This window comes from Lissotriton helveticus, chromosome 12, assembly GCF_964261635.1.
Source record: "Lissotriton helveticus chromosome 12, aLisHel1.1, whole genome shotgun sequence".
In the NCBI taxonomy this organism is placed as follows: Eukaryota; Metazoa; Chordata; class Amphibia; order Caudata; family Salamandridae; genus Lissotriton; species Lissotriton helveticus.
In genome coordinates this window covers 337,685,484-337,702,180 of record NC_136073.1, presented here as the reverse complement: position 1 = coordinate 337,702,180, position 16,697 = coordinate 337,685,484, and the positions used below count along the sequence as shown (strand labels likewise).

At 44.1% G+C, this 16,697-nt stretch overlaps 1 protein-coding gene across 2 annotated transcripts in view; it reads left to right on the top strand.

The window, feature by feature from the left end:
• The window catches only part of VSTM2B (V-set and transmembrane domain containing 2B), a 182,625-nt gene that overhangs the window by 11,540 nt on the left and 154,388 nt on the right, over positions 1-16,697 (top strand). The gene's annotated exons all lie outside the window — the stretch shown is intronic.

The window sequence follows — 16,697 nt, the reverse complement described above, 5'->3', positions numbered from 1 at the left end:
AACGGCAGATCTAGGCGCTGTAAGTTGTGCAGTCAAATATCTTAGATGTGGGTGCGAGCAACCAAATCGTTTTCTTGTGGTTTATGTTTCCCATTCACATGACAAATAAACAAGTCGGTACTGCCCCCCCCCCCCCCCCCCCACACACACACACACAGTACCAGTGCTGTTTAAAGCGAGAAACGGCGCTGCCTCGGTATTATCACAGCTGCTTTAAACAGACTGGACGTGTTTAAAAGAATATGTGGTATACGTGGTTTAGAGTAAGGAGTAAGACGAGGAGAAGGACCCGGTGAAAACAATACCGAGCGCCGCAGTTAGCCAGCTCTTCACCCCGAGTCCTGGGCCTTATTTCACGGAGGGGAGCCCCCGTTCACCCCCGCCTAAGGGTACAAACATGGTTCGCATGATTGTGTGAACAAGGAACACTCCCCTGTCTATTAAAGCAATTCACGATTGGTCGCTTTTGAATTCCATTTGTGGCTTGACCTAATATAAATCCCACCCGCGCATAGAAATCCCGCCAGCATCCGGGGATTTACGGCCCTGGTTAATATCCCGCACTAATTCACGGCGCTGCAGCAGGAGCCAGGCCGGGTTCCTTGTCAGGATAGGCAAATTAATGGGCGGAGGTAGGTTTCTGGCCAGGAGAGAAAACGCAGGATTTTTATGGCTCTCTCTGCAGAACATTCCGAATCAAACTGAACGTGCACGACGGATGTTTCTTAGAAGAGAATGGGTGGATTTTTGTGCGCCCCCTACTTATATTTTACATCTGCAGATATACAGAGTGCAATATGCTCTTTATGGCCCTTTCTGATTGTGTGGCGCGCCATGACTCTGGAGAGGCGAAGTCTGGAGCGAGCCATGCTGTCGCCTCCACAATATGCAAATATATATATATGGAAGCCCACGTGTATGCCTCATGCCACGGTGTTATTTTCCTGTGTACACACACTAAACAAAGGTATTTGGCAAGAACTTGAGCACAAGGGTTTACATCTCTGCAGAATTAATCAAAGTACGCACATTTTTACAGATCGCGGGAAGGTAATAGTATTATCAAAGGATAGAGTATTTTAAAGAATCTGTCCGTTTTGTGTTTATAACCCGGAATATAATTACTGCAGATTGGTGGTGAACGGCATTAACCGACTAGATTCTTGCTTGTAGGCCCGCTCACTTTGAAATCCTGCAGACACCTTCGATGACGTCAGACCTCTGCACAGCCCTGTGGCAAAATGTTTGCACTAAAACGGTACATAAATAATACAATAAACCCACGCGAACGCCGCAGGGAAGAAGTATTTTTCTAGAACAAGAAAAATGACATAATTGTTTACCCGTCAATAAAATACATTCACTCACGATGATGGAAAAGTGCCTTTAAAAGCAAAGTAAAAATGAAAAAGACAAAAATCGATCATAGAGGAAAGGACCCGACATATTCATCACAGACAAAAGCAGAGCAGATGAAATGAACAGCCGCTCTTTTGTTGAAGAGGTGTACACGCCTGCTGACGCCATCTACGTGTCTCATTCGTCATACGCAGCTATCACCGCAGAGCGTGGCAGCCAAGAGCAGATGAAACCAGGGGTCTAACTAAAGCTTCTGTGACACGTGGGGGGCCCATACCTTCAGGGGCCCCTAATCTTTAACGGGACCCTAATCAGGTCAAGATTAATGATTATCTCTGGGATATGCGAGAGTCAGGGGGCCCTCATTGCATTCTGCAGGGTGGTCCACCATTTTGCGTTAGGGCACTGGATCAACATAAGCATTAGTGCACGCATGTTTACAGTGAGTGTTTATGTGCACAGGCAACAGCAAGGGGGCGCTCTGCATCTGTCTATTTATGAGCTGAAGCCATGTTGATACTAACAGTGGAAGCAACAGAACAAAGCGGCTTGGGCTTTCTTTCTGAGCTCTGTTGCGATAGGACATCTTAGAGGTGATTGTTGTGGACTGATATAAGGATGCCACAAGGCCCACACTGAGATGGGGGTGCTCATAATCTCTCACCTTGCCCACATCATGAGAAAGTGGCATAAAAACCCAGGTGATATGAAGCCCATGAATGCTGGAGGTCAGAGTTTATCTCTGTGGTCTTCACAGAACTGCAGAGGCCTCTGTAAAGGCAACTACACCACCACATTAGACTAGCTCAGGGCCAGGGCACCTCTGCCACATTACCAAAGGCGGAAGGTTCCTTTGACCCAGAAGTTAGCCCTCAGCCTACCCCTCACCTAGTAAAATACAGTGATAAACACAAACACTCGCCTCCAAATTCCAATGCAACTGTATAAAACTCAACCACCCATTTGTGGAGCACTGCTTTAAAAGAGAAAGAGAAGAGGGTTTAGAAAAAGTACGCTCCTACGACATGCACTTGTTACAAATGTTAACATTTTGATTATTGCTTCCACTCCTTCAATGAAACATTCATGTATCCCACTCAGGTCAACTTAGGAAGCTTCACACGAATGCTAGCATGATGCTACACGAGAAAACATGTAATATGTTCCCAGCAATACTAAAAAAAAAGCATTTGTTGGACAGTCTGTCAAAATTAAAAATAGCATACCTCTAGAGCAGTGGCCTTCAAAAGTTTCAATGCCCTGCCCCCCCCCCCCCAGAGAAGAAAATAAAATCACTGGGGCTCCTCCCCCTCAACATTTTTCACAATTATTCTATCAAACCGGCAATGTTTGAATGTGTCTAGACTTATTTATAAATTGCAGTTAAGATCTGCAATGCAATCACATACAAGATTGCCTAACATACCATTCTGGTCAAACAGGCCTTGCCAACGTGTAAACATATCCACGGTGTGATTATTAGAAATGTGGGCGGGGGTTTTGAAGAATATTTTGGAGCCCCTTCCCTTTTCACCCCTTTTCTCAGCCAGGATAAAAACGACAAAAGATGTTTGTGATCGCCCATTACAGAGCGGCTTACTGGCGCTCATTTTTTCCTGCAGAAAACAAAGCACTGTTATCAGCACTATGTGTTTTCTTGGCCACAGCTTGGCGCCCCCCTTGGGATCACCCCAGTTTGAAGACCCCTGCTCTAGAGAATCCTCCTCAGAAGGACAGTGCTTGCGTACAGGGCTGGACTAATGAGCGCAACACCTGTGTACGTCTGTTAGTAAGTCACATCATCTACCATGGAGGAGGAACTGGGAGGTGGTCCAGGAGCAGGGAATTTGTGATGATGTGGAGCAGAGACTGAGGCCTCATATCTAGACGAGGCTAAGTGGTGACCCCTGAAGGAAGAACTTTGTAGTGAACAATGGATAAGTGACTAGAGAGAGGGGTAGAGTGGCGATCTTTGGAGGAGTGACTCAGTGCTGACCAAGAGAGGGGAAAATATATGGTGATCAATAGAGGGACGCCTTAGGGCCCCTTCTGCTTTAGCTAACCCAGAACCAGCTAACTGGTGATCTATACTGCACAGGTCACCTATATACAACAATGTACAATTTTGTTAGGAACTGCACCAACCTATGGGGCAATGCCCACTGAAAAAAAGTACCCACCAGACGAAATTAATCAAAATGTTTAAATAGCAATAGGTAACAACGAGCACATCTTCATACAAAGTCAGGGCCTCCAAGTGAAATACATGTCCAGTATTTACACAAAGGAGACTCCATTGTAGCTAATAACCATTGGTTACCTACAGTGCTGTAGATGGTTGTTCCTAGATTGCGTGTTCAAAAAAGGGTGATGAGAGCTTGGCAAACTCCCCTATCCAAACTGATAGAATTAAGCCCTATGCGCCCTTTGGCAGCTTCCCTGCAGGCTCCCCAGTAGAGTCTCAGATTAGCTGTCCATCTAACCCTGACATGGCTACTATATGCCACAAAATAGGTCCTGAGGAGGGTGGAATGGTCATCACGGCTGGACCAACATCCCCTTTGGGCAACAAGGGACAAGATAAATCCAGTGAACTGAGCAGTATGTGAAGAAAAGGTGTCTGAAGAAAAGGTGTTGGAAACCGGGCACATACTATCGAATCCCCTATAGGGCACGTGTAACACACAACTTCGAATTTTTTTCAACACTATAAAGTTTCTTCTGCTCAGCCTCTCCAAACACGGATTACTCCTCTGTCTATTAAAACACTAATGACAGGCCAGTTTGGAATCCTATTTCTGGTTTCCCTCTGGACACATTTACACACCTTTGTTATATGAAAAACTTAACAATAGCCACAAAGGAATTATTTAATTTGAATTTGTGTGGTAGTCATGTATTCCATACCAGCATAGTAATGTACAGGCACACCACTATGTAGATAGTTATTACCAATAAACATTAATAATATCCTGTATTTAATATGGATTATGTAAATAAACACTGTAATTGCATAACTTGAAAATACTTCCAAACTATGGCATTCTCTGCAGTAGCATATGCACAACAGGGTTTTGTAGAAAGGCACTGGAAACTGAAACAAAAAGCGCCCAAAAACCAAAGCTTATCTGACTGAGGAAGCCACAGTTCTTAATTTGAGAAATGAAGGTAGTTTTATTAAAAAAAAAAAAACATAAGTTCCCAACCAATCTCCAATAGTTTTCGATAACTGATTTAACTTTCTTGTTGTGAGTCAGTAATATATGTTATGAATTGGAACTCCACAGACACAGAGGACCTTTTACAATGAGGGGTGGGAACTGTAACTACAAAGAAACCCTATTTTTAGACTACAAATGTGTTTTAATTGATCTGTGTCAGATTAGCAGGTCGGCTCAGAGTTAATATTTCTCCAGTTGGGGTGTGCAGTGAAGAATCACAACAAAGCACAAACCCCAGAACAGCAGGAGGTGGTTGCCCACAGCCCTCTATCCCAAGCAGCAACCTGCAAAGACTGAACAGCAGCCCAGCAGCTCGTCTCTGATTGGGGCACCTAATTATTTGCTCCTGGAACATAGGGGGTCTACAGACAAAAATTGAAGACCCTGCCATCGTACACTACCTAGGCACATTTGAGATAATGATTCAGTAGATCTGGGCCCAAGCTAGTATCCCACTCATTGGATATGTAGAATTCAAAAAGCTGGCTGAGAAAAGCAGCTCCTTTGGGAGGGCAAACGGCGGCCTGTCAATGTACATTAATACCAACCTGTCTGCGTAGATCACAGAACTCAATACGGACAAACCATTCCTCTTGGTCCTGTGTATGAATGGTTGGGTGAAGTACCCATATGATCCCCGGTCTTCATAAATGTGTAATTTAACCCCAAGAGGAAGACTGCAACTGCAGACAAGCTTGCCACACACATTTTTCATCTAAAAATATGTGTTATCCACCATACTGTGTAGTCTCAGGAGATTTTAAACTCAATCTATTTCACTATACAAATGAGGAGCACATAGAGGTAGTTGGGCCTCGCCCAGTCCAGAGTAGGCCACATTATAATCGAAAAGTCAAGATTGGAGAAAAAAACAGTCAAGGTGTGTGAGCTAACTGGCCTGTCTGCCTTGAATGGTCACAAGCCAGTCTATACCCCTTCAGCATAGACAAGAGTATCGGGCAAGTCGCTCTCCTTGGTGAACCTTCCATTATACAACCAATTATGGGATTTTAGAATATACACCGCCAAGAGTGTGATCATCATCTGCAGGTAATCATGATAGAAACCTTTTTGCATAAGAACAAGGTTGCAACAGCTCTACTGGGAGGCACAGATACAGAAAAATTGAAACGCCTAAAGTAGAGCTCAAGCTCGGTCAAGGATCAGGCAGAGGAGGTGATGTTCATCTCTCAGAATATGGCAGCAGAGGACTACCAACCTGATATCAGTATAGGAGGCATTTGTAGGATAACTGACAAATAAACATTGTGCCAGTGGAGTGAACAAGGGAGCTCAACTCGGGCACTGTAAAAGTATAGTCATGCCACAGTCGGTTTACCTGAGAAGAGCCATGGTAGGCAGACTGATAAGGCAACTATGACAGACAAACCCCTGTAGAAGCTACCCTACTCAAGAGACTGCGTAATGAGAGAAGATTATTGAAAAGGGGAGATATGGGGCTTCAAAAGAAAGATCCCAACAAGAAGTGCTGTGGCCCCAACTATTATATGCCTTAAAGTCAATTGACTCCCAAACATTCTGGAAACTTATCACCAACATTGAAAAAGGCTCAAGGGCAGCCCACAATGCAGATATAAGCGAGAGTGAGTGGGGCAAACCTTTGAAGCTACACTTCAAAGAAATTACCTATGATGCACATGATCTAGATCGGCTACAGGGGGACAACTGGGTCCTTGGAATCTGCATCATATACACACGCAGGGATAACCAAGATCAATAAAACATCTCGGTCTAGTTGCGCCCCTGGTCCAAATGAGATACCACAAATGCTTTTTAAAAACTTGACTTAGATACGGACCATCTTTCTAGCCACAATGTTTAACTCTACTTTGACAAAAGGAGTCACCTCTGGAAGTTAGAAACGCTGGACCATTCACCCCATCTTTAAGGAAGATGCTGCATCCTCACCAGCAACAATCGCTTAATCGCACTATTGGACACATACCTTAAATATTACTCTATACTACTACTCCATGACCTGGAAGCTTGGGCATCAGACACTAGGACACTCCCATTCAACCAAACCGGGTTTACAAAGAGCCATGGCACAATAACAAATATTTAAGCACTGGGGCTGATCCTCCGTGCTTTGTTGACTTCAAGGCAGTATCGACTGTGTCATGCGCAGCAGGTTATGGGCAAAACTCCAGCAGTGGGGAACCCCGCCCAACATCTTCAGGGCCATCAGGCTGCTATATTGAGACACAAGGGATAAGGCTAAGAGCGGGGATGGTACCCATCTGTCCAAGGAAGTAAAAACATCAACTGCACTAAAACAAGGTTGTGTTATAGCACCCCTTTTCTTTAACTTATATGTTGCAGACCTCTCCTAAGAATTAGATGGCCATGTATCTAATGCCCTGAGCCTTGTGGACAGCTACTGCCAAATATCTTGTTTGCCAAGGATCTGCTACTACTATAGCAGAGATTACTAAACAGATGTGGATCATATGCGCATGAACTAATGACAGCGGCATTGCCCCCCCCCCCCCAAAGTGTTTATGTGCTGCCACAAATTCCAGTCAGTCGCCCAGCCTTCACTGGCTAATCTAGCCTGGTCTGAAATTATAAGGAATGGTGAATATAAAAAGTACTTCAAAAAGCATTGAAAAGGTCCAGGTGGGTGACCTAAGGAACCTGAATACAACCGGCCAAGCTTTCAGAAGAGTAGTAAATAAATCCATCAAATTGCAAAGTTGGGTGGACTATCAAAATAAAGTGACTAAGCAGTCCCATGGGTGGCTGGTATTAAAATCTTACGATGCCCAAAGAGAGCCACCCCTCCTGGAAGCCGCCAACCCCCTGAAGATTAAACAGAAATTACTGTCATTGAGATTTGGTGACATTCCAACCCTAGACTTTTCCCAAAGTGGAGGAAAGATGGTCAATGGGGGGGATCAGAAAGGCTGTTTAATCCATCAGGCAGTTGCAACACTATAGCATGTCATCGGTATATCTGTATCTGCCCTGGGCTAACAGTGAAGAAGCATGTTGAAAAAATAATTTAATGCGTTAGGAATCAGGCCTTGTAGATCTGCTCTAATTGAGTCATTAGAGCCAAGGAATACAATGCTTAACGTTCGAGTGGTATAGTTCTTGGACATCTTCAAATCCTTTGCCTAGCAGATCCACAGATTCATGTGGGGGTCAAAATGGACGATGAAGAAGGCCCCTGATAAGAACCCTTGAAATTCACTTACATTATGGCGAGCTGCTAGGGACAATGTAACCTTGCTGGTTCCTATCTCGCCAGGTTGGCTATCAGCCCGACTTTTTCCAACTGTTCTTTTGATCAAATGTTCGCATTGCCACAAGTTTTGTGCAATTTTGCACACGGCATAGGCTTCTGACAGCTTCAAATAACACATTTTAGCATTTCTGCACTTTTTACGTAATTTTACACTTGCATAGTCCTCTATGGGATGATAGACAGAATTAGGGCTATTTGGCTTCGCTTTCTGGCTACTGACCAAAGAAGAAAGAAGATCTGCATGGTTGCACTTTACACACTATTTTGCACATGCTGGTAACATTAGAACTAGCCTAATTGCATTTGTGCATATTGATTGTATATGAATGATTATTCTTCTCCCAATTTGTATTTAGTATTGTGCCTTCAACTGCGTATTTTAAATGTTTATGGTTCTTATTGATTAACAAACAAATATTTACTATTTATTCAGCGTTGGGGTGTGTGAGAAATTATACAAACCTACCAATATTTGAAAGGGAAAACAGACTAATTCCCACGGACCAGTGACTTGTATTAGGCTAAATGGGTTTTTTGAAAGAAATATAGTATTAAGAAAAATACGTGAGTGGACTGAAAGGTCTGACAACAGTTTGGGGTTACGTTGTGTCAGAATGTGCCCATGCCTGGTAGGTTTCATGGATCAGAGAAAGCAATTACATCAATGATTGGCACAATATTCCAGTTTTGATGCTTCACAATTGATTGGCAACAAGGGTGAAATTGCACAGCGCTTTAGTAAAGCGGTCTCCAGCTTAAGTCTGTGGGCCACCAGTCAGCGGTTTGAGTCTTTCCTACGGCAAAAGCAACCTCAAATAGATGCCAAAAAATAATACTAAATTTGGAAACTCCAAAAGAAATGGCCAAATGATGGGGACACCAACTGATAACATGGCCTGGGACTGTCATCTTTAAAATTGGCATGATTAGATTAGAGAAGAACAGTGCCCCACCATCAAAAGTGATTTCAACTGGAATCTTGCCAGATGTTGCCAAGTCTAAGAAGGCAAAGGCCCTGGCACAAAACAACTTCAAGTAAAGATGAAGTGATTAAAACAGAATTAAAGTAAAAAAAACAAAAACAACTTATGATGCCCATTAAGCTATACCATTCCTTTGTAAACCATGTTGACAGTTCCACCAGAGCAGCTAGTGGAAAACATCAGAGTTTACAAAAAAACAGGAATCCCCTTTGAATGGAGGATTCACACTGGGACCATTTCCTCAGCATGCTCTGAATACCAAAAGAGATCAATTCTCATCTTGACATATATTCGCTGCTTGCGCCCAGCAAGCAGATAGCCGCAGTAAGCCCACACCTGCTCGAGCCACTTGTCCAAGGTACCTTAGCTCTAAGTTTGTCCACAAACAGCACAAAGACATCTTTGTGGCTAACAGTGGAGCTTTACAAAACAATTAAAATAACAACAACAACAAAAACTTCATGTGGACGTCAATCTCGACTGGCTGTATCTTTAACATACTCATGGTTTGATGACTGTAATAACAGTGTTCGCACACTGCAAAGGTCTTGACATGTCTAATGCACAGTATATGTAACTGTATGAAAAAAATGGAATCCACCATGATGAAAGGCAACAGAGCAAGATTCTACAATGAGTCTGAAAAGTAGGGTGAGGGCAGCCTCAAAGGTGACAATTACTTTAGCTATGGGTGTGTGAAATTCACATAATTTACCTTCTTTTAAGTGGTCACAATTTCAGGAAAATTATGCGTAATAACAATATGGTGAAGGTATGTGGAGAATGCAGCAGGGGCGAATGTAGCTTTGGAGAAAGCGGCGGAGGTTCCTATGTTAGAAATAGATCAGAAGCTGTAATTACAAATTAACAGCATGTGGTGGGGATTGCAGTTTATGGATGTGTTATGCACAGAAGTAAGATGGATAAAGTCGAAGACAGGACAGAGTGGGTTGCAAGGGCGTGAATGACGTGGGAGGATAGGTCAGGGATTTTACCAGGTGTGTCCGGCAATTGAATGGTTATGCTGTGAAAAGAGGTGATGAAAATTGATATCCAAATTCCTGAGCAAGGTCCTAGCACTCTGAGATGATTTGCAAAATTCTTATAATGTATGGCAGTGGTAACTTTATTCATTATAATACATGGTCACTCCATTACACTGCCCACAAGCCGTGTAAATCCTAGATGTGCAGTTCTTTCATATGAAAGAGGCAAGATGTTTGTAAATATAAAGAATAAAAGTAGAACATGTAGTGCAAAATTAAACACGACAAAAAGCAGAAAGATATTAGGATTCATTTAATACAAGTCAGATTAAAGATGCTGTAGTGCAGAATGTGTAGAGAAATGCAAAGAGATTCTATCTTTTCTAGAATTGCCTATGGCATGCACAAAATAAATCTGTTGCCATAAATGTCTCCATTCTGCTGATCACTGCTCACCAGAAAAACAGAGCAGAAGGAAACGACAGTTTTCGCTTTTGCAATTTAAACAGCAGTTTTAATTCTGCTACTTGGCCTGCCTTTCCAGTTGGCTGCTGGCTTCGGCAGCAGGCATTGTCACTTCAGAACGCAACTGTGGTAAGTTATTACAGTTGAGAGGCTAAGTCATTTTTTTTTTTTTTTTAGCTTTATTCGATTTTGTCGTGCAAATCATAAAAGCGTACAATTTTAAAAACATACATTTAGAACAACCATAACAAGGGCCGCAAAGTATTGACGAAGTTAAAAGTACAATTTAAAAGATTGTTCAAAGAGAGAGGATCTCGGCCCTAAAGTGTACAAACCTCATTCATAATGAAAACAACTTTACACAATATTTCGGTAAATTATATATTCTAATAATCCTGCCTTTAAATAGAATTCACCCTCCCCATAGGCTACTAATAAGAGCCACTGTAGCGTTGATTGTTATACAGCGTATCGAGACGGTTAGGTGCAGGGAGGATGCTATTGATCATTCTCCAAACAGATTTACCGATAGCATGGGTGTAGCCTGCCCCTAGTCTAAGTGAGGGGTGATGAGGGTAAAAGTCATAAAGGACCCCAGTATATATCGGGCCAGCTTCTTCTTGCCGGTACCAGGATTGGAGGAACGGAACAATGTTTCTGTTGTAGAATTTCACTAAGACCAGATCCCCGGCAATATCCTTTCGAAGGGGACCTAGCCAGCCCACCCTTCTAACAGATAGTATTCTGCCATTAAGGTCAGCAGGCAGGGGTCTATTCCTAGATAGCCAGTGAATAACTTTGTTTTGTAGCTCGTGTTGGGTTTCAGTTTTCCCCTTTATGATTGGTGGCACTCCTGATAGAACATAAACAAAGGCTGCAGCCTCTGGTGGTAAGTTAATATGAGGTGCTATGTTTGACCCTGATCTGGCGATATTGCGCTGTGGAAATACACGATTTGGCGGGGGATGAGGGTCCTTTGGGTCTAGTAAATTAGGAGCTGGAGCCTGAGTCTGAGCATTGGTACTTAGTGCAGTTGGTTTAGGGGTTCCAGAAACAGCAGATGGAGAGAATTGTCTGGTATATACCAGGTTTTTTGTAAGAGCCAGGTTTGTATTGATTGTGGTCTCCAATTCCGTGAGTCTATCCCCCAGGAGGTCTATTTTTGCCATCAATGGTAAGATGGCGGAGTTAATTAGCCGTTCAAAGAGGGTCAGTAAGGTCGACTGTGAGGGCGGTGCTGAAAGATCTAACCCTCCCACAGTTTCACCCGGATCTGGAGTTGGAGGGGAAGTAATAGCAGACAACAAGGAATTTGAAGACAATTTGTGATGTTTGGGTTGATAGCCATTTTGTTTGTCTGTTTCGCACTTCCTTTTACCAGGTGGAAGCCGTGCTGTTACAGTGCTTTGGGTGTCTGCTGGGTTATTTTGGAGTTGTTGGCGCGGACTATTATTAGAGTTTTGTGAACCAATTGGGGCGCTAATGTATTCAGGGCTGCTTACAGCTATAGTGTACTTAGTTCCACACAATCTGTTTAGTTCCTCTAGCCCTGTTAAGCTATTCCCATAGTCAAAGAGAGATACGGGAGAATGATTTGTAATTATGCACTCGGATGGATGTCTAGGTTCATTTACCCCTGGTTCTAAGGGAGATTGCTGAGTGAGCGTATTTCCTTGTAAGTCTTGTGTCCCTTTTGGCGAGCCCCTATGTGGGATAGCTTTTTTAGTTACCCCCTTTCGCGTCATCGCGATTACAGGAAAAAGATCAATCAGTTAGTAGGATTGTTCAAACGGATGACAAAAAGTACCTTGATAGTCAGTCAACTAGTGGGTAGGAGTTATTACCCTTTTCCTGATGGAGCCAAGGGAAGTGGCCCGTCCCGTCCTTCCCGGTCCTGAGAGGGCCACAGAGGGCCCGCCCTTTGCCCGGGCTTAGCCCCGGGTGCTCCCGCGCGCGACTCGCGGGGCGAGAGGTGCTCCTTCCAGTTTAAGTGCCTCCGGGCGCGTCAATTTCCTCCCGTTGGCAGGCGGGCAGCTGGGATATGTAGTTTTTGCCGGGGCGTCGCGATAGACAGTGCGGCCCGGCAAACAGAGTCCCGTGTCCGTGTGTGCCCAGGTGCAGGGTGCAGGGTTAAGGCCGTTGCCCTCACGGCGCAGAGTTCAGCTGGGCTGATAAGGTCCCCCGGAGTTCTCGGCGCTCCTTCCAGTTTAAGCGCCTCCGGGCACGTCAATTTCCTCCTGTTGGCAGGCGGGCAGCTGGGAAATGTAGTTTTTGCCGGGGCGCCGCGATAGACAGCGCGGCCCGGCAAACAGAGTCCCGTGTCCGTGTGTGCCCAGGTGCAGGGTGCAGGGTTAAGGCCGTTGCCCTCACGGCGCGGAGTTCAACTGGGCTGATAAGGTCCCCCGGAGCTCTCGGCGCTCCTTCCCTAAGTAATTTCTTTATTAGAGGTTACTAGCGACGTCACGAGTCATCTGGAATAAGGAAAATAGAGACTTTTATAAACAAGCATTGCAGGACCCCATGCATTATATATGTTAATAATATTAGTCCTTTCGGCGGTTTTTCAGGTGAGATTGGTTCAAATACAGTGCTGGTCCTTGCTGGGGCCTTCTCAATGGTGTTAATATTGTTTGCGCCTTTTCTGAAGCCTCCGGCACGGTTAGTGTTACAGAAAATGCCTTTTCTGATGGGTCCTATATGGTGAGAATACAATTCTCCTTTTCTACATACCCGAATGCTGCATTAATATTTCCTCGTGCCTCAGGACTGAAGGGGGCAATGGAAAAGTCTATGAGATGCCATTTTGTGTTTGTTGTAGTGGAAGAGCCATAATCCACCTGCATTGCATGTCTACATGTTGACCTCTCTTTGGTTTAAGGACACATGGGTTTACGGATCATGGTCAGGAGTCCTTTCACTAGAATCTGCCACTGCATATGACCGCGTACTGGCAGGTTGGGTGATGGATTCCTAAGTCAATGGATTTAGCTTGTTGTCTTCATACTTGGGTTAAGTGTTTAGCGGAGTCACTTCCTGGCGCCTTGCACAAAGATGGCAGAGTAACACAAATATGGGGGGTGCATTTCCTGGCCTTTATAGTTCATGATAGCATTATGCCCAGCATTTTGCCTCAAACGTGTGCTGGCTCTTTGGATTGGCCCACTTGGAGTGTCCCATATTTGTAGTGCTGATGCACCAAGTATGCTGAGAACCTTGGTTGTGCTTAATCATTACCTGATCACGACTGAACTATTTCAGTTGTGTCTTTCCTTTGCTGGGTGGCGAAGCAGTTTTAGCATACATGTGGCTGTTGTGTTGAGGTAAAGTTGTGTGCTGAACAGAACAAAATGTATGAAGTATCTCGATCCCTCGCTCCACTTCCCAGAAGGCAGTGTTCCTCATATTTCCATCTCAAGCATTCACCTATAGGTGGCCGAACATGTTGTATGTCTCTGATAAAACCTTATTGTAGATGCCACATCACTTTTCTCGGGGTAGGGCGCTGTGTTGTTTTAAATACTGCCACTCATACTGCCACTTATAGTTGACTGTATTCCAGCTTGGTGTTGAATTTAATCTACGGACTCATTTCCTGGAGTTCTACACTGGTTCAAGAGCTACTGTTTTATTTGATTGCATGGTATTTGCTTTCATGTGTTTTACACTGCTCACCTCTTTTCTGATGCGAGGTTTCTTTTTGCTGGTTTTGAGTACAGTCAGGGGTGACTGACATGCATCAAGGCTTCTAGTCCAACTACTGCTGGGTTATTTGTAGCATACCTTGGCCATGGAACTGTGCAATAATATCCTCCAGGCTACTCAGGGCATGGAGTATGTGCTTGCTTGGGTAAATTTGTGGTCTGGTGTGGAGTTTTCAACCTCTAGAGCAATGGTGTTATGACAAGCTTTGCAAAAGTTACTGGGCTTCATTTACCACAAGGGTTGTGTTGGCACTGCAAACATGGGGAGTGCATTCTATATCACATCCAGTATCTTCAAGCATTCTCATACATTCTAAGTCTATACACAATTAGAACACTGGAATAATGGTTTCTCCATTGAAGACAATGGAATGCTCCAGGCTTTTAATGGCTGGCAAAAGTCCTGAGCTCAAACATTCCAATGTTTTTCGTTAGCAGCTGTTGCTGTGAACAAAGGCATCATGGAGCCTGATGGGTATTAAATGCCCTCAGGTTCCTGGATGCTTTTGTTTTATTTTTTAGAACATCCTGCCCTCCAGTGGCAGAATGTTTTAATAGCCTTATAGCCCGCAGTAGCTGGGCTATACTGACCATTAAAGACCCGTTCCCTTATTAAAGGACGTTGCCTTCGGCTCGGACCTTTAACGCTGGTGCTGGACTTTGAGGGCCAGTATAGCTTGCTAAGACGGCTATAAAAATAATTACTTTCAGTGCCCACATGGCCTTTACATACGATGAATCTCACTTTGCCTCTGGCTAGCTGTGTCATTTCGTCACCACATTTGCATTGTGATTCATCGACTCTTCCGAGTTGCTCTTCTGAATCCCAAGTAGTCTTACATGCTAGCCTGCTCCACAAGGTGACTTTTCTATATGCTGGTTGTATCAGGGATTTTTTTCCTGATTACTAGGATGCTAAATTTCTCCACGTCAACTGTGAGGCCCTTCTGCTCACTACACTGGTAACATACTAAGACAATCAGGAACAGGCGTTTCCTGTGGTGGCGATTAACTGCACCGTATTGAAATAAAAGTAGGCAAATGCTCCTTGGAAAAACCTTTATGGCTTGTGTGTGTTGCTTAAGGGATGCATCATTCACAATGGTGATATGCAGGCTGCATTGGGGAGATCCCAGCCACATCTGGCACAATTCACAAAGCTTTTTTTCAATGACTAGGCTTGTCTTAATCCTGGAAAGTCAGGCCAAAGTCACACATCCGCACAGAGAAACGTCAGTGAACAGGGACCACACATTGGTCAAACTGCTATGGACCTTCAGGTTGGAGTTCATGGATGCGGGGCCTTAGCCATCAACAGTGCATCGGGTGTAGTGGCACTGATGCCCAGGAGTGTAAATGTGCACTGTAACTTAAATCTGGCTGTATTTTACTGCTGAACAAGGGGCAAGTGGACCCATTTTCCTTGCTTGCCTAAGGCCACTACTTGGCTACCTCTCCCACCTGGTTATAGCAGACTCTTGACGCACAATCTGCTGAGATTTTCATGTAAATGGTCAGGTGGTTAGGCACCCTTCATTGTTTTGAATGGTCCACCGAGTTTCCCAGACATTGCTTCTCATGTTAAAGGTAGCTTTCACATCCATGAAGTGCAGGAACCGTGTTTGCTTTTAAGAGCTCATGTCACATAAGCTGCACCAGTTGAAGGAGGCAGATTTGCCCTTGTTACATGCAAGTTCTCAATACTGCATGGCAATTTGACATTTGCACAGACGGCCATTGCAAAGCGCCATTTACAAAGACTCGACACTTCATCAGAAGTAGTAATGGAGATATAAATGCAATTTCAATGGAAGTGCAAAATTCTAAGTTTGTGCCTGTCTGTGTGTATGAATGTTGATTTGAGACCGCTTTAACCCGGATCGGCCCCAGTGATGCACTTTATGTGATATGGAACAATGTATTGGTTGAAAGCTAGTCTTGGAAGAAGCACTGGTCGGCAGTTATGGTTATTACCTTATGGTTTGCTTGAACTTTCTATAATATAGCTGGCTCATGCTTTATTCGAGGATCATAACACTATAGGATCAGTCCTTTCAGAGGGCTTAAATGTATTAGTGACTCAGTATTTGGGCCTGATTACAGTTCACATAAAATTACGTTCATGTACAGGGATTGTGAAGATAAAGAATTAAAATGACACTAACAAAACCTCGCTAAAGTTGACCTACAGCTTACAAAAGTAGCAGAGAAGCGCCTGATATAGCCAAAGAAAGCAGCTCATCCCTGTGGTGGGATCTGTTCCTGATCCTCTACAGCTTCCAGGCTCGGAACAGAGCCGCACTTCGAGGACAGGTTCAAGCCGTTCACACCAGGTGATAGATACATTTAGGCTGCTGTGAGAGGTTAGCCCACCGTTTGAAAGTGACTCTCACGCGTGAGGAGTGAGACATGAGGCCTCTAGGGCTTCCGTGTGAGATTGGAGTGTTCTAAAAAAACAAACTGGTCTTCTGAGAAGTTGGAAGGCTGCAGTTGGAGGAGTGTGCCTACGAACAACGCTGTGTGAGTGTGGTATTAAATGTTGCGAGTGCCCCAGTGCGGAAATATCTTAGTTTTTTGCATCTTCAATGAAGTGATAGAGGTTGACATTTTGATGAATCCATTACTAGCAGTAAATCCAGGGCCTGGAATTATGCGATGGTGCGGCTGCAACATTTTCCCCTTAATTATGGACTTTGCCACATAATCCCTCG